This window comes from Panthera onca, chromosome B2 (assembly GCF_046562875.1).
Source record: "Panthera onca isolate mPanOnc1 chromosome B2, mPanOnc1 haplotype 2, whole genome shotgun sequence".
Lineage (NCBI taxonomy): Eukaryota > Metazoa > Chordata > Mammalia > Carnivora > Felidae > Panthera > Panthera onca.
The window spans coordinates 50,947,368-50,967,810 of record NC_138343.1 but is presented as its reverse complement, the minus strand read 5'-3'; the positions used below and the strand labels follow the sequence as shown (position 1 = coordinate 50,967,810).

Here is a 20,443-nt window from a genome sequence, read left to right as displayed (position 1 = left end):
GCCTTACCAAACCTGATCTGCACAGGTACCCCTTTGCCATATGGGAAAACACCTGGGTATGGAAGGGAGAAAACATTCAAAAGGGCCTATGTACCCCTTTGATGGGGCTGCTGGGACACCCAATATTTAGAGTGGTAAGGACTCTGATCTTAAACACCCTTCTGGAGACATCCTCCCATGTATGACTACAGACCTTTGACCAAAGGACTGCAAGCCTCTTATAAAAAACAGAAAATGAAGGCTCAGATAACAACGTATATATAATACACAGATTATTATACTAACTGGAGTTTCGATACTATTCTGGAGAGCTTTTACAGAGTAGTAATTCCTAGTCTTTGAAGGTGTTCTGCAACTTGGCCACCACTAGAGGGCGGAGCAGACCACTTCCACACGTTTTCCCCAGCGGAAAGTTGAAAGACCAGTTCTGAAGGAAGGGCTGAATGCTGGGCAGACCTCTCTCTGCACAGAAAAGTCTCTCCACCTTTTAACTTCACCCAACATGTGCATCACCTCTGAAGGTTAGGGGCAGAGGGAAGAGCAGGCACGCACGGCATCAATTGCATTGAAATGTAGTATTTCATTGAAGAAGAGAATCTTGCCTTTGATAACTCATCTGTTAAAATATTTCAGCCCTTTCCATGTGCCAGAGACTGGTAGGCACTGAGAAAATAATCCAAGTAGCTCTCGCGTATTCCCTTCTACAGGCTTACAGTTTAGGGAGCAAGGCCAACACAGGTGAATTAATCAAGAGAATACAGCTTTCTAAATGCAGTACAGCTCAGAGGAGAATCTAAGCCAGATTTGGGTGTGAGTGAGCAGGTAGCATTTATTTCCCCACAGATTTAATAAGTGAATGTGCCAGAGGCTCAAGGACCAAATCAGAAGTCACTGAGGGAAGGAGAAAGACAAGGCAGAAAGAGGTTTAATCTGTGATTACTTGCTTATTTCCAAGGATCTCACTTGCACACATTTGTTGGGGGAAAAAAAAATCTCCATTTTCTCACAAGGGGGCTGAGGTGAGAAAAATCCAGTTAGTAGGTAAATATGATAAAGTGCTTTCAGTGCAACAGAATATGTAACAGGAAAAAAAAAATATCCAAATGCAAAATAAGAGAGAAAAGTCAATAGCTGGTACAGAAAAACCATGGTTTTTTCAACTATGCACTTTTCTACATTTCAGAAGGTTTGGGATAAAAGCAATTTAGGAAGAAAACAATAACATGACCACACTGCACTGAAAGAAGCCATTTGAATATCATTCTTATTGTGTGCGCAGGGGTGCATCTGGGACCCCTGCAGGCCAGTCTAGGAGTCATTTTAGAACCTGTCTCCCCTTCTCCAAATGTCTAGCTAACCCACCGAATGTGCCTGAAGTGCTCATAGAGTGGTTCTCAGTCTTGGCAACACCAAGATTACTTGCGGACCTTCTAAAATGCAAATGTCAAGCCCCACAACCCCTCCCTGTTGTGATTTAATTTTAGAAAAATCTCTAGATTATTCTAATGTGAAGTCAGGGTAGAGGCATATTGAGTTATACACTGATGACATTCCACAGGGAAAACACAAAATCCCAATTAGGATATGGGCATCTTCACTTTCTTGAGCACCAGGAATGAACTGAACCCTGTGTTAAACTTTTTGCACCTGGAATGGTTTGTAGGTAAAATATGTTATCACAAAGAAATTAACGTTACAACTAAAATGAATCAACAGAGGGTAGAAAACATTGCAAAATATTTTTACTGTTCATAAGTCTTTTTTTTTTTATTTAGACTTTAAATTTCTAGGAGTTCCCCCCCCCCCCGCCAGTCCAAAAGGGCATCTGAAAATTCCCCCCTTTGGTCTTTCTTTTTTTTTTAATGTTTATTTATTTTTTTTGAGAGAGAGAGAATGAGCAGGGGAGGGGCAGAGAGAGAGGTAGGGGACAGCAGATCCTAAGCAGGCTCTGCACTGACAACAGACAGCCCAATGCGGGGCTTGAACTCACGAACCATGAGATCATGACCTGAGCTGAAGTTAGCCACTGAACTGACTGAGCCACCCAGGAACCCCTCCCTCTGGTCTGTCTTACATCATCCTTTCGGGATGCTCTGGCTCCCACTCTGCCCCTCCCTGGGGCTCCCAGCTTCATCTCTGAAGAGCAGAGTGAGATGCCCCAGCCTCTGAAGCTCCTTCTCCGCTTCACTCTGGACTTTGGGTGGCAGCCCCCTCTGTGCTATCTTGTACAGTATATGTGGTGATGGTTGGCAATTTTCATCTCTTTATCTTACAGCATCTATGTGGCTGACACTGCTACCATTAGCCTGCTCTCATTATTATGCTAGCACATTCCTTAATTTTGTCATGTTGCATTGTCTTTCAAATAATTTTTCCCTATGATGGTGAATTTACATGTCAACTTGACTGGGCCATGGGAGGTCCAGATAATCTGATTAAACATTATTTCTGTGTATCTGTTGAGGGTGTTTCTAGGAGAGGAGCATTTGAATTGGTGAACGGAGTAAAGTAGGTTGCCCTCCCCAACGTGGACATCATCCAACCTACTGGGAAGATGAATAGAATGAAAAGACAGAGGGAGGTTGAATTCTCTCTCTCTGCCTGACTGAGCTAAGACATGGGTCTTCTCCTGCCCTTGGCCTGGGATTTACACCATTGGAGCTCCTGGTTCTCAGGCTCTGACTGGAATTGTAACTATCAGCTTTCCTGGGGTTCTAAGTTACAGACAGTAGATTATGGGACTTCTGAGTTTCGGTAATTGTGTAAGCCAGCTTCTTTATAATAAATCTCCAGATAAATAGATAGATAGACACATAGACAGATTACTATTGTTTCTGTTTCTCTGGAGAACCTGACTGACTAATACATTCCCCATCAGGAGGGAGTACAAGAGGACAGAGAAAGACAGAGGTGATGGTGAAGACGGGACTCTGACCCTGCCACATCCCTGACATCTTGACATCCTTTTTCCAGCATGCTGAATTGTAGGCTCACATTAAAGGGCCTGGATCCCGTAGTAGTTACTCCAAAGTAGCATATTGTATGCATCAGGATGGCCTACATTTCTTGGGCACCTTGATTCAAACGAGGGTCCAAGACAGCTGCTGTCCCTTAAAGTCAATCCTCTTCTGGAAAGAAAGCTGCATCAAGCAAGAACTCCATTACTGAGAAACTGCCCAGGGCTGAAGGTTCAGCTTTGGCAGCCTCAGCCGCAGGAGGCTAGAGGAGCCGCCGCTCTGACATCCTGCTGCCACTAGAGGGCAGAGCAGAGCAGCAGCCCCAGCTCAGACGCTGGTAGCATTTCAATATTTCAGCCACTGCAGCAGTTGATAGGTAGCTCCTAATAAAACAAGCACAGAATAAAGCATCCAGCAAGGAAGGTTCCTTTGGAATTTTACCGGGAGAAGAGTAGAAACCAAAGGTAAAAGGTAGCATTTGCTTCAAACATCTTTGAGTAAATGACACTGTCTTGTAGTGAACATGACAGCTGGCTCCTTCAGAGAGAAGGAAAGAAGGGAATTTTGAGGTTATTTGGAAAGTGGTTTACCTCAGTAGCAACATGGCACACGTCCACTTCAGGGATAGAAAGCTAGCTGCCCAGGGGCTACACTGGCCTTCCTAGGTCTATTCAAACACTTCCAATAATTCCCCACTTGCAGTGATTTCATGCAGCCAACTCAAAGGGAACCGTGGAGACCTAGGTTTGTGTCACATGACAACTAGCCCAAGAAACCACCTTCACGTGGACCACAGTGGCTCCAATAGAGACAGAGCAACATTCAACCCTCATCATTTCATCTCGGATGGAAACAGAGTACTTCCAAGGAAGACTTTTAGCGATCACATATTTTATGTTCATATTTTGTAATGCCAGTACTTCTCACAGCCTTTATTGAACGTTTTCCCCCCGAGCATGGAGCACTGTAAGAGAGATTCAAAGCAAGAAAAAGTGAGTTCTAACTCTCAACGACTTTACATCGTGTCCTGGAGAAGCTGGAAAGTGTTTCAGTCAGGGTCCCAGCAGGAAACAGGTAGCATGCCCAAGTCCCAGGAGGGTTTATTTACTAATGTGTGGGAAAGGTGCAGGGGCACACGAGAGAGAGCGCCAAAAGTAAAGCAGAGCATTAGCAGCAGAGTGGTTACTACCTTCAAATCCAGGGCAAAGGGAGGGAGTGGTAATGGGGATGCTAATGGAGAGAGCCACCTTGTAAACAGCGATGTTAGGATGCAGCCAGTGTCAGGTGATGGCACAGGGAGCTTCGGGGAATGGCAGTGCTCCCTCCCTCCAAGTTCCTTTTGGGGTCCCTATTGGCTGACTTAAATGGGGCTCTCTCATCCAAATATTTACCTTACAGGGCCCCCTGTCTTCCCCGTGGCTTGGATCTCAAGATGCTATTAAAATCAAATTTCTAGGTCCCCAGATTGTAGCTACACTTGCAGTGAGCACAGCAAAATGAATAGAGAAATTGCATCACTATGTCATGCATCTGAAACTAATGTAACATTATGTGTCAATTATTCTCAGACAGAAACATTTTGGGTGAGCGGGGGCACCTGGGTGGCTCAGTCAGTTAAGTGTCCCACTTCAACTCAGATCATTATCTTGCGGGTTCGTGAGGTTGCGCCCCACAGGCTCATTGCTGTCAGCGCACAGAGCCCACTTTGGATCCTGTCTCCCTCTCTGCCCCTCCCCCCTGCTTGCACTCTCTCAAAAATAAATGAACATTTTTAAAAAACTTAGAAAAAAAAATTCTAGGTCCCACTAGGTGGAGAAATGTCCGTACAGCAGCCAGTGGCTTCGGTGCTTAATTTCTTTTCTGTATTTGTGCTATATATGTACGTGTGTTATACATGCATCACCTTTGAGGATTTTCTTTATTCCTTTGTCAGTTTTAACTGTCCATTTTTAAAGGTCTTTTACAAATTCCTTATCTAGCATTAATAGTTAGGTTAAGCAGAGATGTTTTTAGAGTATTTTTTTTTCTGCAGTATTCCCAGAAACTCTCAAGTCTGAAATAAGAGATATATGAGAGTACCTTTTTTTAATTTTTAAACTTTGCACTAGATACTGGCTAAACACTACATGAATTATTTTATGCAATCCTTAAAACAATCCTGTGACCAAGGGGTGATCAATTCCACACTTTATGGAGATGGAATATGAGAGATCAAATAAGCTGCCCAGAATGACATAGTTATTCATTGGTGAAGCCAGTTTGTCTGATGGCCAAGTTCACACTTTTATTCACAATCAACACAGCCACGGTGACTTCTGTCTTAAAGGTTTGGAGACGATCCAGTGAATGTTATCTGATCTCATCATCCCCTAACTAATCACCCAAGTTTTTGTTTGTTTGTTTGTTTTGTTTTTTTAACCAAAGTCAAACTTAAAACGTATCAGTCAGAGTTCAGGCAGGAAAACAGAGCCATGTCAAGTCTTACAGAGATGTAAGTTTAATATTCAAAGTGGAGCTTACAGAATGTCAGAGGTGCTGGGAGCTGAGGAAGGTCTGCATGGAGAAGTGGCACAGCCGAGAAACAGTCACTAACAGACACAGCAGCACCAGGTCCTGCCTGAGTCTAAGCCTGTGGGAGTGTGTGGCAAGCTGTGTGTGGGCCACCGAGGTGGGACCTGCAAGGGACAGCTGCCAGAGAGGTCTGTGGAAGCTTCTTCCACCGAGGATACTCCCACCTCTGTGGGCCTCAGCCAAGGGCTGGCTGCTGTGGGCTGGTCAGACCTGCAGGTGGAAGGACAAGCTGGACGAGGAGCAGAGGACAGCCAGGACAAGGTGGCCCCTGGTCAGGAACAGTGCCTCCGAGGGTAACGGCCTCTTGCCCGCATCGGCTTCCAGTTCCTCTCCTGGCAACTCCAGCCTGGATCCATGGAGAGAAGAGAATCCTGAGAAACAGCCCCTAGCCTGAGGAGAGAAGTGCCAGTTTTCCTGCTGACGACTTTTTAGCGTCACCAGATGGCTCCAGATGTGGGGGGACCCGTCGAACCCGCGCCCCACCCCCAAGCCCAGGCCGCGGCCTCCTGGTCTCCGTGACCTCCCGGGCCCCAGCAACATCTCTGGGGATGCCCGTTTTTAACCTTTCACCCATTGGGACTCAAAACTGTGAGACGCGTTCCCCAAACTGTGACCCCAGACCTTGACCCTGCCACACAGAAACCCCTGACCCCAGGCTGTGACTTCCGACCCCTAAAAATGGTTAGCCGGCCCCAGACTGTGACCCCTCACCCCAAACTGTGACCCAAATCCCAGACTGTGCCCTGAGCAGACTGTGACCCTTGACGTCAAACTGTGACACACCCTCCTCTTTTTCCCACCCTCGGTGGCTTTTCCCTATTTTAACCTCGGACACTCCCAACGGAAGCCCCGCCTCCCCCTGCCCTAGCCTTGATCCCAACCAACATCAGGCCAAAACTTCCCACCCTGTCCCACCTCACTACCAGCCCCACGTGCCACCAACCACATCCTCTCCAACTCTAGCCCTTGTTTGTGACCCTCCCAATGGTAACCCAGCAGAGTCTACCCCCCACTTCAACCCCCAAAGCCTCCTTTTCCTAGAGCTCCAGCCTGGTCTGGAGCTGGGTGATGGAGGAGAGGGTCTGGGAATCCACACCCACCACCAACCTCCCCTCCCATTCTCCTGTTATACATTGCAGTGTTGGAATAAACCATGTTTTTATGCCTCCTCAAAAACAAAACAAAACAAATAACAACAACAAAAAAAACACCACATCACAACTCTGTGATGTCTAAGACCGATGGTCCTTTAACTCTCTAGGGTATAGCATAAATGCACACATGCTTAAAGTACAGGACTGCCTTTCAAATAAAAATATCAATGAGGGCCACCTGGGTGGCTTAGTGGGTTGAGCCTCTGACTCTTGATCTCAGCTCAGGTCATGATCTCATGGTTCAGTGAGTTCGAGTCCTGAGTCAGGCTCCACGCTGACAGTGCAAAACTTGCTTGGGATTCTCTCTCTCTCTCCCTCTCTCTCTGCCTCTCCCCTGCTTGTGCTTTCTTTCTCAAAATAAACAAGTGAACTTTAAAAAAAATCAATGAATTTAGTCTTTAGTTATGGTTCTATTTTATTATCAGCAACAGAATTATGACATAAAATTTAATAACACTTCTGAATTTATGTCTGGTACATATCATGAGATTGATGAGCATTAGGCTGCAGAACAGGCCTGCTCTCTTCCAAGCAAAACTTAGGGGATACACAATTAGATTTCTTAATACCTTCATTTGCAGACTTAACATAGTTCCTATTCTGATAATCCTTCAATGAGTATATTTCCATCTGACTAGATTTATAAAAGATTGAAATAATTATGGGCAGATTTTCTTATTATTTGTGTTCTGTTTTCTTATGACCTAACTGATTTTTTTTAATGTTCTCAATGATTTGGGCTTTGCAGAAACAAGTTCTGGAAGGTAAATATTATCACCTTAAATGTGAGTCAAATTCTCTGCTTTTCTGAGAGAGGCCATCTCAGTCACTACATATATCCCAAACCTTAAATGAGGCACTCTGAGAGATAACAACAATAACTAATACATAAAACTCTTAAAAGAAAACATAGGCAGTAATTTCTTTGACATTGGCCATACAATATTTTTCTAGATATGTTTCCTAAGGCAAGAGAAACAAAATCAAAAATAAACTATTGGGGCTATGCCAAAATAAAAAGCTTCTGCACAGCAAAGAAAACCATCAACAAAATGGAAAGACAACCTATTGAATGGGAGAAGATATTTGCAAATGATATATCCAATTAGGAGTTAATATTCTACATATACAAAGGACTTATACAACTCAGCACCAAAAAAGTAATAAATGGACAGAGGACCTGGATAGACATTTCTCCAAAGAAGACATAGAGATGACCAACAGACACATGAAAACATGCTGTACATCACTAATCATCAGGGAAATGCAAGTCAAAACCACAGTGAGAATCTGTCAGAATGGTTAGGATCAAAAAGACAGCAAACAACAAGTACTGGCAAAGACGTGTAGAAAAAGGAACACTTGTGCATTTGGCGGGAATGGGAATTGGTATAGCCATGGTAGAAACAGTATGAAGGTTCCTCAAAAAATTGGAAATGCCATGTGATCCAGTAATTCCACTATTGGATATTTACCCAAAGAAAATGAAAACATGAGGGGGCGCCTGGGTGGCTCAGTCGGTTAAGCAGCCGACTTCGGCTCAGGTCATGATCTCACAGCCTGTGAGTTCGAGCCCCGCGTCAGGCTCTGTGCTGACAGCTCAGAGCCTGGAGCCTGTTTTGGATTCTGTGTCTCCCTCTCTCTGACCCTCCCCCATTCATGCTCTGTCTCTCTCTGTCTCAAAAATGAACGTTAAAAAAAATTTTTTTTAAAGAAATGAAAACATTCAAAAAGATCTATGCACCCCTATGTTTATTGTATCATTATGTATAATAGCTAAAATATGGAAGCACTCCATGTGTCCATTGTTAGGTGAAGAGATAAAGGTGTGGTACACACACACACACACACACACACACATACACACACATACTGAAATATTACTCAGCCATAAAAGAGGACAAGAACTTGCCATTTGTAACAACATGGATAGACCTGGAGGGTATTATGCCAAGTGAAATAAGTCAGATAGAGAAAGACAAATATCATATGGTTCCACTGACATGTGGAATTTTTAAAAATAAAACAAATAAAGAGCATCATTTAAATTAATAACTCTGCATATCATCCTCCACCTGAAAACTCACTGAATGCTTCCAGACTACCCCAAACAAAGGTCTTTGTACTTGCACCAAACCCATATGTATTTGGAGACCAAATCATCTTGCTTTGAAAAGACAGAAGAATGATTTGTTATAGCACCAAGAGACAATAAGACTCTGGCACATTTTATGGATGTGATAACTTCTACCTTTTTTGTACATGTAAAAAGAAGAGCGACTTCTTGATCCTATTTTCTTAAAAATGGCCTTGCCACTTTGTAGAAGTGTTTCACATAAATAGTTATCTTCAACTGAATTTACACTGGAATTTAGAAAATTTGAAGATAGAGTAGTTCACATAAGAAAAATACACTTTCTTGATTAAAAAAAAAGTACAAAACTTTCACTATTCAGTATGGAGACATTTTACTAAACCACACCAGAAAATAAGTTTCAGTTATTGGCAGTCGTATTACATATGCTGAATACTTTCTAATAGCTATTCTGAATATGACATTTGAAGCCTTATCAGTCAAAGGATACAATTTATAAGAATCCCCTTGAGGTGGAGCTCAGATGTTGGGTTGTAAAACAAAAAACAAACACAGATTCAACAACTGTGTGCTGCACTTCCTAAGGAAAAGATGTTTTATCAGAGTCCTGCAGGGTGAGAAACAGTTGTGAAGGAGGGAGGGAGTGGGTGATTCAGACAGTGACAGAATGTCTGAAGTTTCCAGTCAGGAGGGAATATGGCAGTTATACCAGAAATTGGAAGAAAACCATGGAGCACAGATTGCTGAAGTGACAGTGGCTCCTAAAGAAGACTGTTGACGTATGGCATTGTAGACCGTGCAAAATATTTTAGCCTGTACCCAGAAACTGATGGGAAATTATTGAAAGGTTTTCAGTGCATGCGGGAAGGTTCTAAATGAGTTGTCAACAAGTCACTGGTCTGATTTTGTTCCTTTGGAAGTAATCCTGTCTTCACCATGGCTGTTTTGTCGTTTATTTTTATTGTGACGTTTGGTGTGGATTAGTGTCCTTCACCAATTGTGGAAAATTCTCAGCTGTCATCTCCTTAAGTATTTCCTCTCTCCTATTCTGACCTTCTCCTCTTCATGGAGAACTCTAATTCGACATGTTAGATCTACTCACTCTGCCCCACTCATTTCTTAACGTGTCAGCTTTTTCCGTCTCTTTTTCTCTCTGAGCTGCATTCGTAAAATTTCTTTGGAAGATTCTTCTAGTTAACTAATTCTTTTTCTTTTCTTTTTTGGTTCATTTCTTTTCTTTTCTTTCTTTCTTTCTTTCTTTCTTTCTTTCTTTTCAATTCTACCTACTTTAAAATTTTTACTTGTTCATCCTTTTAATTATCCTATTCACTTTTCATATTATCTAGTTTTTCCTCAAAATTTTATTACACTTTTTATGTTGTGATAATTGCAGATTCTCATGTAGTTGTGAGGAATAATGCAAAGAGATCCCATGCATTGTTTACCCAGTTTCCTCCCATGGTAATATCTTGCCAAACTGTAGTGGAGTGGCGCACCGGGACACTACATATTTAATTTAATTTAATTTAATTTAATTTAATTTAATTTAATTTTAAAAAAACATTGCCTTTTAATGTTCGGTGTTTTGTAGCTCTGTTTTGTTTGTTTTACAATTTTCTTATTTCTGTTGGTTCTTGTTCATGGTAGCTTGCTTCCTTGTGTAGTATATGATTTGTAGCTGTGAACTGTTTTACTTGGATCTGGAAATAAGGAGATTGATTTAGTCTTTGGATTGAAGTTGGATTCTATCAAGCAGGATTTGTCTTGGATTCTGTACAGTGCCCTGTGGGATTACCAACCCAAGTCTCCCTTACACTAAATTCCTGGCTGGAGGTATTTTGGGATAACCCAGACAGTCCGAATTTCAGTTACAAACTCACACGAAGGCTGTGTTGTGACTGTTTAGAAAGGCAGTCTGCTGGGGTTGGTGGGAGTTGGGCTTACATCTACTTCACCCTTCCACAAAGGGTTGCATAGGACAGTGAGCTCAGAAGAGCCCCTTACTTAGTTTAATGCTCTGCTGTTACTGTCTTAAAATTCTTAATAATTTTGAATGAGGACCCCCACATTTTCATTTTGCATGGGGCCCAAAAAATTATGAAGCTGGTGATGGAAGGTCTGTTTACAGAACGCAGGGTGATGTCTCCTATTTTATGGGGCTTTTTTTTCTTGTACTCTGTAACTGGTAGGTCCTCTATACCCAGCATGGAACCCAATGTGGGGCTTGACCTCATGACCCTAAGATCAAGACCTGACCTGAGATCAAGAGTGAGGATGCTCAACCAACTGAGCCACCCAGGTGCCCCTTAGCAAGTCCTTTAAAACTCAAAACTCACATTTACTCCTTTCGGAAGAACAACATCTATGTTCTCATCACTTCATGTTTCTATGATAGCTTTTATCCTCAATACTCTTTACATTTTTTCCAGGTCATCAATGCTTTTAAGAAGATTGTTTAAAATATGTATTTTTTTTAAATTTCAGTGGGAGATTCAAACGAGGTATTTAATCTCAAATGCTGCTGGGCAGTACCCCAGTGCTGACCCCAGAGCCTCTTGGGAAAATCCCCCCCCCCCCCAGGTGCGCTCCTCCATTCATAGGATCACCAGCTTCCCTCTAGAGCATACTCCATCTCTTCCTCTTTCAAACTCCACATCTGGGCAATCCTAATTTGGTCTGCAGGACCAGCGCCAACTATTTCCTCTTCTACCTACTGGTCAAGGCACATCCCCTACCCCCTGATTCCTTTAGAGTTTAGCTCTTTTGATTCTCGGTAAGTCTTTCTTCTCTCAGAACTCTCTGGTTTTACAGATCCAAAGCTTTCTTTCAAAAATCTGTGTTATGGAAAATTGTTAAATATGTTTAGAAATTGAAAAGATAAGCATTACATTTCCTCTTTGCTTTCCTGCTATAACAATCCTGATCCTTTCTTGAGGAAAGGCGACCTCTGAATCAGTGGGGATGCTGAGCGTGAGCACAAGGGAACAACAAAACAAACCTTGCTCTGTGACTCCCAGTTGTGTCCTACGCCACACATGCCTTGGGTGCTGGGGGGTCTCTGAGACCAGTTCCACAGCCAGACTTCCTAGTTACAGGAGAAAATAAATTCAGATTTTGGGTGTGAGACAGTCTGAGTTGAATTTACTTTACAAATGAAACTCTCAACTAATCTGATGGTTAACTGGATGTTGGACTGTTCTGAACCCCTTTCTCAAGAAGTTAGGAGTAGGGCCCCAGCAAGCTCCAACGCCTATTTATTTGGTGGAAAAAAATCAACCAGCAAAAGCGGTTTGGGACACTTAAAGTGTGATTTTAGATTTGGACTTGACTTCAGAAGAGAGGAAATTGCCAAAGGTCACGCCCTGGAAACACAAAATCAGTTATACTTCCTGGAAGACAGAGCAGGAACAACCACGGTCCGCCACTTGGTGGCAGCCTAGCTCTATATCAAGTAGACACCTGGGTGATGGCTGAGATCTCTGGGAACCAGGGTGAATTCATTAAAATGGGATGGGCTGTACTTCTCATTCCTGCTTTAACCTTGGATAAGGTTATATATTAGAAGTATCTTAAGTAAGAGTTAAAAGAAAAAAAAGCAAAGCATTGTGGGGTTTTTTTGTTTTGTTTTGTTATGGTCTTAAAATCCATGTAAATGCTCTGGGAATATTTTTCTAAATGCCCGGGGCCTTGCTGTTCCACCAGAATATTAGTTCTCTCTTATTTTTTTCTTTAGCAGACTTAGGACAAAATGTCATTCAAAAATTATCTCCTTTTGGGGCGCCTGGGTGGCTCAGTTGGTTAAGTGTCTGACTTCAGATCAGGTCACGATCTTGCGGTTAGTGGGTGTTGAGCTCTGTGCTGACAGCTCAGAGCCTGGAGCCTGCTTTGGATTCCGTGTCTCCCTCTCTCTCTGCCCCTCCCCTGCTCGCGCTCTGTCTGTCTCTCTCTCAAAAATAAATAAATATTTTAAAAAATTTTAATATATCATTTTTCCTGACTTTCTGGATAGCCAACATTAAGTCCTTCCATTTTCTTTTTTTCTTTTTTAAAGATTTACTTTCCTTTCATTTTTATTATCTGCTCCAGAGTGAGAGCTGCTCCCAGATTTTGATGGACTTTTTGCATCCTTTGGGTGTTCTGCTGGTTGTTTTGCACCCCCCCCCCCCCCCAGATAATCTCCTCCTTAGAAACAAAGGTTGCACGCCTCAGCGTCCCTTGTTACCTTCAGAGACACGTTTTCTTTTCATGTTGAATGCAGAGTTAGCATCAGAAACAAGCATTCTAAGAGATGCTATAACAGAGAAACATCTGCCACTGTAACTTACCACCAAGATGAGTATCTCAGACACTGCTGAATGGCTGCCTCAGGTAAGGCACCTTGAGGTCACGAGTTGGTCCTTAAGGGACTGCCAAGGGGTGACAGGAGAAAGCCACCACTGTCCTGAACCACCCACCATCTGTGGGGTGAAAGGTGGTGGTAGGAGCAGTGATGGGAAAAAGGGTGGGGCAGCTCCAAGGCCACACACAGGGAGGGTGAAAGCACTTTTACAATTAGAAACTTTCTTTTCAACGTTAAAAAAAAAAAATTGGTACACTAGTCCTCCCTTAACCAAAGGGGGTACATTCTAAGATCCTCAGGTGCCTGAAACCGCAGATAGTACCAAACCCTATAGATACTGGTTTTTTCCTGTACATACATACTTACAATAATGTTTAGTTTATAAATTAGGCACAGTGAGAGATGAATAATTAATAATAAAATAGAAAAAATATGACAATACACTGTAGTAAAAGTCATGTGAATGTGGTGTCTCTCTCTCAAAATATCTTATTGTCCTCTTCTCACCCTTCTTCTTTTTCTTTTAAAAATTTTAGTTTTAAGTAATCTCTACCCAACATGGGGCTCAAACTTACAACCCTGAGATCACATGCTCCACTGACTGATCTAGCCAGGTGCCTCTCACCCTTCTTGTGATGATGTGAGATGACAATAAGCCCATGTGATGCGATGACATGAGGTGAATGACGTCAGCACTGTGACGTAGCATTACGTTACTACTGACCTTCTGACAATAAGTCAGAAAAGGATCATCTACTTCTGGACTGCACTTGACTGTGGGTAACTGAAACGTCAGAAAACAAAGTCATGGGTAAAGGGGGACTACTGTATACATTCATTACAATTATTGATAAATTTGTATTTATTCCTTTCATCTTCTTTTGTGGTCTCATTGTTATTCTTTTCATGTTTCTTTTTTTCTCCTGATGTCTTTCAGATTATTTCTTTCCACTCTACTATTTGTACATTATACATTCTATTTTTTTATTCTTTTGGTGGTTACCTTTAAAATTATATATATAATTTAGCAAAGCTTCAAGTAAAATAAAATATGGATTCTGCTTCCAAAAATGACAGGAATCCTAAAATTTTGTACTTTGAATCACTCCTTCTCAGTTGGTAATGTTGACTGACTGTTCATTGTCCAGTATTTTAGTTCTATCTTTTTAATTAGAAAACGGTTATTTTAAAATGTGATAGTAAAAATATGTAACCTCTCTGTAAGTGTGCATTTCATGGATAATTATTCTATGTTCTAGGAGTGTCTTGGGTGGCTCAGTCGGTTAAGTGTCTGATTCTTGATTTTGGCTCTGGTCATGATCTCACGGTTGGTTGTGGATTGAGCCCCTCATCAGGCTCTGCACTGACATCAGGGAGTCGGCTTCAGATTCTCTCTCTCTCCCTTTCTCTCTGTCCCTTCCCCTCCCCGCTCACTCACATGAATGTGCATGCATGTTCTCTCTCTCTCTGTTTCTCAAAATAAATAAATGCGCATCTAAAAATTATTTTATGTTCTATATCTGATAATTTTAATATCTGAAATCTTTTTTTTTCCCCCTTGGGTCTATCTCTTTGTTGTTCAGGATTAATATTTAGAAGTGGAAGCTCAGCTCTGGGTCCAGAATAATTTAATTGATATTGTTAACTTAAACTCTAAAAAAGTTGTATTAATTTACAAGGCAAAAAATGCTCCTTCTTTGGTTACTAAACAATCCAAATCTTTGCTAACATGATAAGAAAACATGTTTTAATTTTCACTTTTTAATTCAGTGAAGTTTAATTTTGTTTCCAACTTCATAATTTTGGTTTCTAGCATTATCTAGTTTCAGTTCATTACCTTTTCAGTTTCTAATTTTAGCCATATGCTTGTTTTAAGTCACTCTTTTTTGTAAAGAACAATTTATTCTTCTATCATTGTAACATCCATGGAATCTCACAGAAGATCAGAGACAGAGTTTTTAGAGGTCTCAGACCTTTTCTTTTAACCTTCAAAAAGGCAGTGTCCTACCTGCCTCTTTACTATCCCAGTGGAATATACCAGAGTTCCCTCAACTTAATGATTGCCTGAATGAACAGAACCTTTTTTGAGAAGAGTGAAATGCATAGAGAATTCAAAGTCCGTATTTTGATTTAATTTTCTTTTAATATCTGAGTTCTATCTCTTCTGTTTATAATCCATGTCTGACCTTTGGACAAGTCTGTCTAGTTCTATCTCTATAGGTCCTGGTTTCAACTCATGCTCTCAGGGAATTTTTTCACTTGGGTTTTTAAAAGATATGCTACTGTAGGCAGGTGCTGGTCCTTGATGGGCATCATACAGCTATAGCAAAAAAGGTTTCACAAATGGTTATCTGATATGGTCTAGTTAAAACTAATCTTAACTATAGTCTAATTAGGATTAACTTACAAAATCTCATTGCTTAGAAATAATTACCCATTGGGGCGCCTGGGTGGCTCAGTCTGTTGAGCGTCCAACTTTGGCTCAGGTCATGATCTCGTGGTTCGTAAGTTCGAGCCCCGCGTCGGGCTCTGTGCTGACAGCTCAGAACCTGGAGCCTGCTCGAATTCTGTGTCTCCCTCTCTCTCTGCCCCTCCCCTACTCATGCTCTGTTTCTCTCTGTCTCTCAAAAATAAATAAATGTTAAAAAAAAACATTTTTTTTAAAAGAAATGATTACCCATTGACCTAAAGTCACAAAAGTCTTTTTTTCTAATATTAAAAAAATATAGAATTGGAGGGGAGGGGGAACAACTAACTTGAAATAAACCAGAAAACACCTTCACATTAATTGTTCTTCTCATATACTTCAAATTTGTACTTGATGCCTTTCTCCTCCTGGATATCAGAAAGAACACCTGGGTATTCTGGGAGAAGTTTATATTTCTCCAAATCAACTTCTGGAAAAAATGTGTCACTTTCAAATTCCTGCATAAGCCTTGTCACAAGTAGTCTAAGATGGCCTGGCCTGTTCATGGCTTCCTTATAAACAGAACTGCCTCCCACTACCCAAACCATGTCCACTTTATGTGCTAATTCTGGTTGCTCAATAAGTTTTAAGGCATCATCCAGACTTTTAGCAAGAAAATGAGTTCCTTGTGGAGGTTCCTGGAGGTTCTCTACTGAGAACTATATTAATTCTGTCCTTTAAAGGTTGATTCTTCTTGGGAATAGAGAACCATGTCTTCCTATCCATAATCACCAAATTCTGTTTACCTCCTACTGATGAGGTTGTGGTCATTCTTTGGAAATACTTGAATTCATTCCTGAGCGGCAGCCAGGGCAGGTCCCCATTCTTGCCGATGCCCATGTTCTGGGACACAGCGATGATACAGTTTAGCGGACGAACCATGACAGATGCTGTGAACACCACAGAGCTTGCTCACAGCACTGGGAATCCCGGCCGAGCTTGGCGTGAAATTTTTAATATCTCAGATCTTACCAGGGTCTTGAACTGGTGTTTGTTTTTCTTGGTTTTGTTTTGTTTTGTTTTGTGGTTCTGGTGAGCCTCACTCATGGTATATGTGGTTTCTTAAGGCACCTAGTAATCTTTTTATTATAAGCTTAGGTTTTGATAACCTGTGGGAACTTGTGGGAACTTGACTGAGGGTAATTCTCTCCAGAGAGGGTGTGCCAGGGCTGCTACTAACCTGGGGTCACTTCATTTCTAGGTTTGGGGTGTCCCTGACTAAGTGGGCAGTGTGGATTGGAATCCCAGATCTTCTAAAAGGTAGGCCTCTGACTAGAGGTCTTTAGAGAAGAAATTGTTATTGTCTTTTTTTTTCCCCACCAACAGTTTTTTTTGTTTGTTTGTTTGTGTTTTTTGCTTTTGCTTTTGTTTTTGTTTTGGTGGTGACTTTTGCTGGCAGGCAGATTTTTTTTTTCCCAGCCTACCCCTTCATTTCACTGAGAATGTGACATCTCCGGGTATCTTGGCTGTATGGGGAGAGTCTCAGGGTTAGCCCTACTTCTATGTGTTTCTGGTTTTTTTATGTTTAAGATTTTTGCCCTTAGAGCTTGCCTTCAGATCTTAGAAGTTCAGCAAAGCATCAGAAGGTATATTTGCTGGAATTTATCCTTCACATGGACAGTTTTAATGGGATGGCATTTCAGAACATGGTCCTCTTCTCTCTCTTGTAGCTTCTCTGGCCTACTCTGCACCCCCTCCCTGTCCTCTGGGAGGGCTTTGGGCCTGGAATCCAACACTAAGAGGCTGCATCACTTCACTGAGTAGCATTTGGATGACAGTGGCCTTGAAATAACCACATAGCCAAGGCCAAGATGATGAGGAGCACTGAAAAACAAAAAGATTTAAAAAAAGGGGGGGGACAAGAAATCCCTAGCCTAAAGGGCCAACACTCCACTGAAAAAGGTAAGAACAAAATGACACTTCAAACATTTCAAAGATAATCTCAGAGATCATATCACAGCATCACCTTATGCAACCTAATCATGAACATTGTATTAGCCACATTATGGTTTGTGGGGTTTTGTTTGTTTGTTTGTTTGTTTGTTTGTTTGTTTTTTACTGTATCAAGTAGAAGCAAAGATCAGATGAAAAACCCACTTACGTGGGTTAGCGAAAAGCGCTAGAAGGTTTCAGCAAAGCCACAGGACTCCAATACTACTGCTGGAGTCTGGAGTAACCCTACCCTACAAAATCCACATCAATATGTTGTCCCTGACCTTCTAAATCCCTCAGTTTTCCATTGTCAAGGAGCAAATAAATCATCGCTGCCTCCAGTGACAGGATGGCGAACACACACCTGACATTTTCTGCTAGAATAAATTGTTGCAAATGAGTTGTTAGGCACTAACAACAATTTGCTTCCTAAAAACCGTCAACTCTTGTTCCTACTCCAATTTTCAGGTTTACAAGGTAGAGAGAAAACTATGAGATGAGAGTCACATTTTACTGTGATCAGTATAATCTTATTCTAAGGGGTAGCAATTCCAGTGTCAAATGACATTACTTCAAGTCCAAACAAGTAGACCTTGTTGGACTTTCAAGATAATAAACAAAAGCCTATATAGGAGAAACTTATTCTGAAAGATCATTACCTCTTGCCTAAAAGTCCTCTGTCTTAAGATTAATGAAACATGAAAGCAACCACTATTTCTAATGAAGGTTTCACCTAAAATAACCAATCAAATGAGAATCATGTGTCACTTACATAGCATGTTGAGTGCAGATGACATTATATAATTTTTTAAAATAATAAATCATAAAATAGTCTCTCTTACATGAGCTGTGCAATGTTCTGAATACTTTCTCTGACACTCAGAAGTAGTCTGTGGATGCCTCACTCATCACTATCACTGACATCTGAATAGAATGAGCCCCTCTGACAGTGGGCTGGTCCAGTGGGCTAGTCAAGAGAGGTGACCATTAGCCTCAGGAAGCCAGATTGTTCAGACCAAGCCCTGGGATTTTCACACCTACTCAGACAAGCGCAGAAGGCTGTTTTCAGTCATAGAGAGACCTCGAGATATACCCAGGCTCCTGGGAAGTCCAAGCATATGCCTTTACAGACTTCCATTTTCCTAGTACATATCTGGACTTTTGGTGAAATCTAGGAACAACTGAAGCTCAGCTTAGAGCCTGAACCCAAACCCAAACTAGTGTCTTTCTAAACACACACACACACACACACTTCCAGTACTTCCAAAGCTTATGAAAGTTCCAATCTCAGTGCTATAATTTTATGTTTGCTTCTCCTTCATCTTTCTCTGCCTCCTCTGTGTCTTCAGAGGCTGACCTTTATTTTTTTTAAAGTGTATCTACTTATTTATTTTGAGAAAGAAAGACAGTGAGTGAGTGCAGGGGAGAGGAAGAGAGAGAGGAGAGGGAGAAACCCAAGCAGGCTCTGTACTGTCAGCACGGAGCCCTACGTGGGGCTCGAACCCATGAACCGTGAGATTATGACCTGAGCCAAAATCAAGAGTCAGATGCTTGGGGCACCTGGGTGACTCAATCGATTAAGCATCCAACTTCGGCTCAGGTCCTAATCTTCGGGTCAGGTTCATGTGTTCGAACCCCACCTCAGGCTCTGTGCTGACAGCTAAAAACCTAGAGCCTGCTTGGGATTCTGTGTCTCCCTCTCTCTCTTCCCCTCCCCACTCGTACTCTTTATTTCTTTCTCTCTCTCTCAAAAATAAATAAGCATTGGGGGAAAAAAGTGTCAGATGCTTAACCATCTGAGGCCCCCCCAGATGCTGACCCTTAGTTTGCATCATCAAGGTCCCTTTGCCTTCTGGCTTCTGGGTTGGGTTTGACCAGTGGAAACATATGCAGGATATCAGAGGTTGGAAAGAGAAAGAGGAGGAGATATTTACTGTCTCTGCTTCTTTCCTGTGTCCATGGTTCTTCATTCTGTAGTCATAGCTCTGGGTAGGTGATCTACCTTCCAAGGTTCCAAGCTCTCTCAAGACTTGACAACACAGTTACCTCCCTTTGCCTCTTAAGGACAAAGCATATAAAAGCTTCTGTCTATGGCTAGTCCCTTGGTGCTCCACCCTCCTTTGCTGGTTCCCTTAATTCTGTCCCCCCAGAGTTTCTTCATTAAACTCTCAGTTAAACACTATGAGGTTGTTGGCTTTCCCTGTTGGTATCCTGACTGATATATACGCCTTCCCAAAGATTGGTTTGAACTCCAGAAAGTCTTATGGTCACATGTTCACTGCTGCCCAGGCATTCCTGCCTCTTTACTTTATATATCTAAATAAGAAATAGCCTTTTTACTGGTTTCTAAACAAAGCAAAATTTAAAACATAACCAGTCACTTGTAAAGTTTACTGGAAAGTTGGGGGGCAATGGAAGTGGTTATATCACATGCTACGCAGTTAATAAATTAAGAATCCACATTAGTCACAAATAGCCAAGTGTTTTGGACCATAGAGTCTGGAGTCAACCCTAATGACTAAAAGCCGTCTCTACTACTTTCTAGCTCCTGTGTAATCTTAGGTGGTACCTAATTTCTCTGGACTTTCCTTCCTTCCTTCCTTCCTTCCTTCCTTCCTTCCTTCCTTCCTTCCTTCTTTCCTTCTTCTTTCCCCCTCTTTTGTAAATTGGGGTGGCCATAGTTCCTACCTCCTAGGATTGTTGTGAGGATTCAACAAGTTAGCATATACAAAATTCTTAGACACCTGACCATAGACATTCCCCAGAATCTTCTCAGGTGGGTTTCCTGGTTTCTCTCAGGCCTTTTATTAAATTGCCACCCTCATTTTGCCAGTTTTCCATTCATTCCTCTTTCCCTCCACTTGTCTTCTCCAGGGCTGCCTCAAGGGTAAGGGGGTGGAGAGGAGGAACAAATTTCTTACCAGGGAC

General features: G+C 41.8%; 1 long non-coding RNA gene and 1 pseudogene across 1 annotated transcript in view; both read right to left on the bottom strand.

Moving 5' to 3' along the window:
• LOC132667214 (uncharacterized) overlaps positions 1 to 20,443 on the bottom strand; it is an 85,006-nt gene that overhangs the window by 14,513 nt on the left and 50,050 nt on the right. The window contains exon 3 of the long non-coding RNA XR_013555657.2: positions 11,776 to 11,862. This is a non-coding gene — a long non-coding RNA (uncharacterized LOC132667214). The remainder of the gene's footprint in view (positions 1 to 11,775; positions 11,863 to 20,443) is intronic.
• LOC132667212 (dihydrofolate reductase pseudogene) lies at positions 15,797 to 16,505 on the bottom strand (annotated as a pseudogene).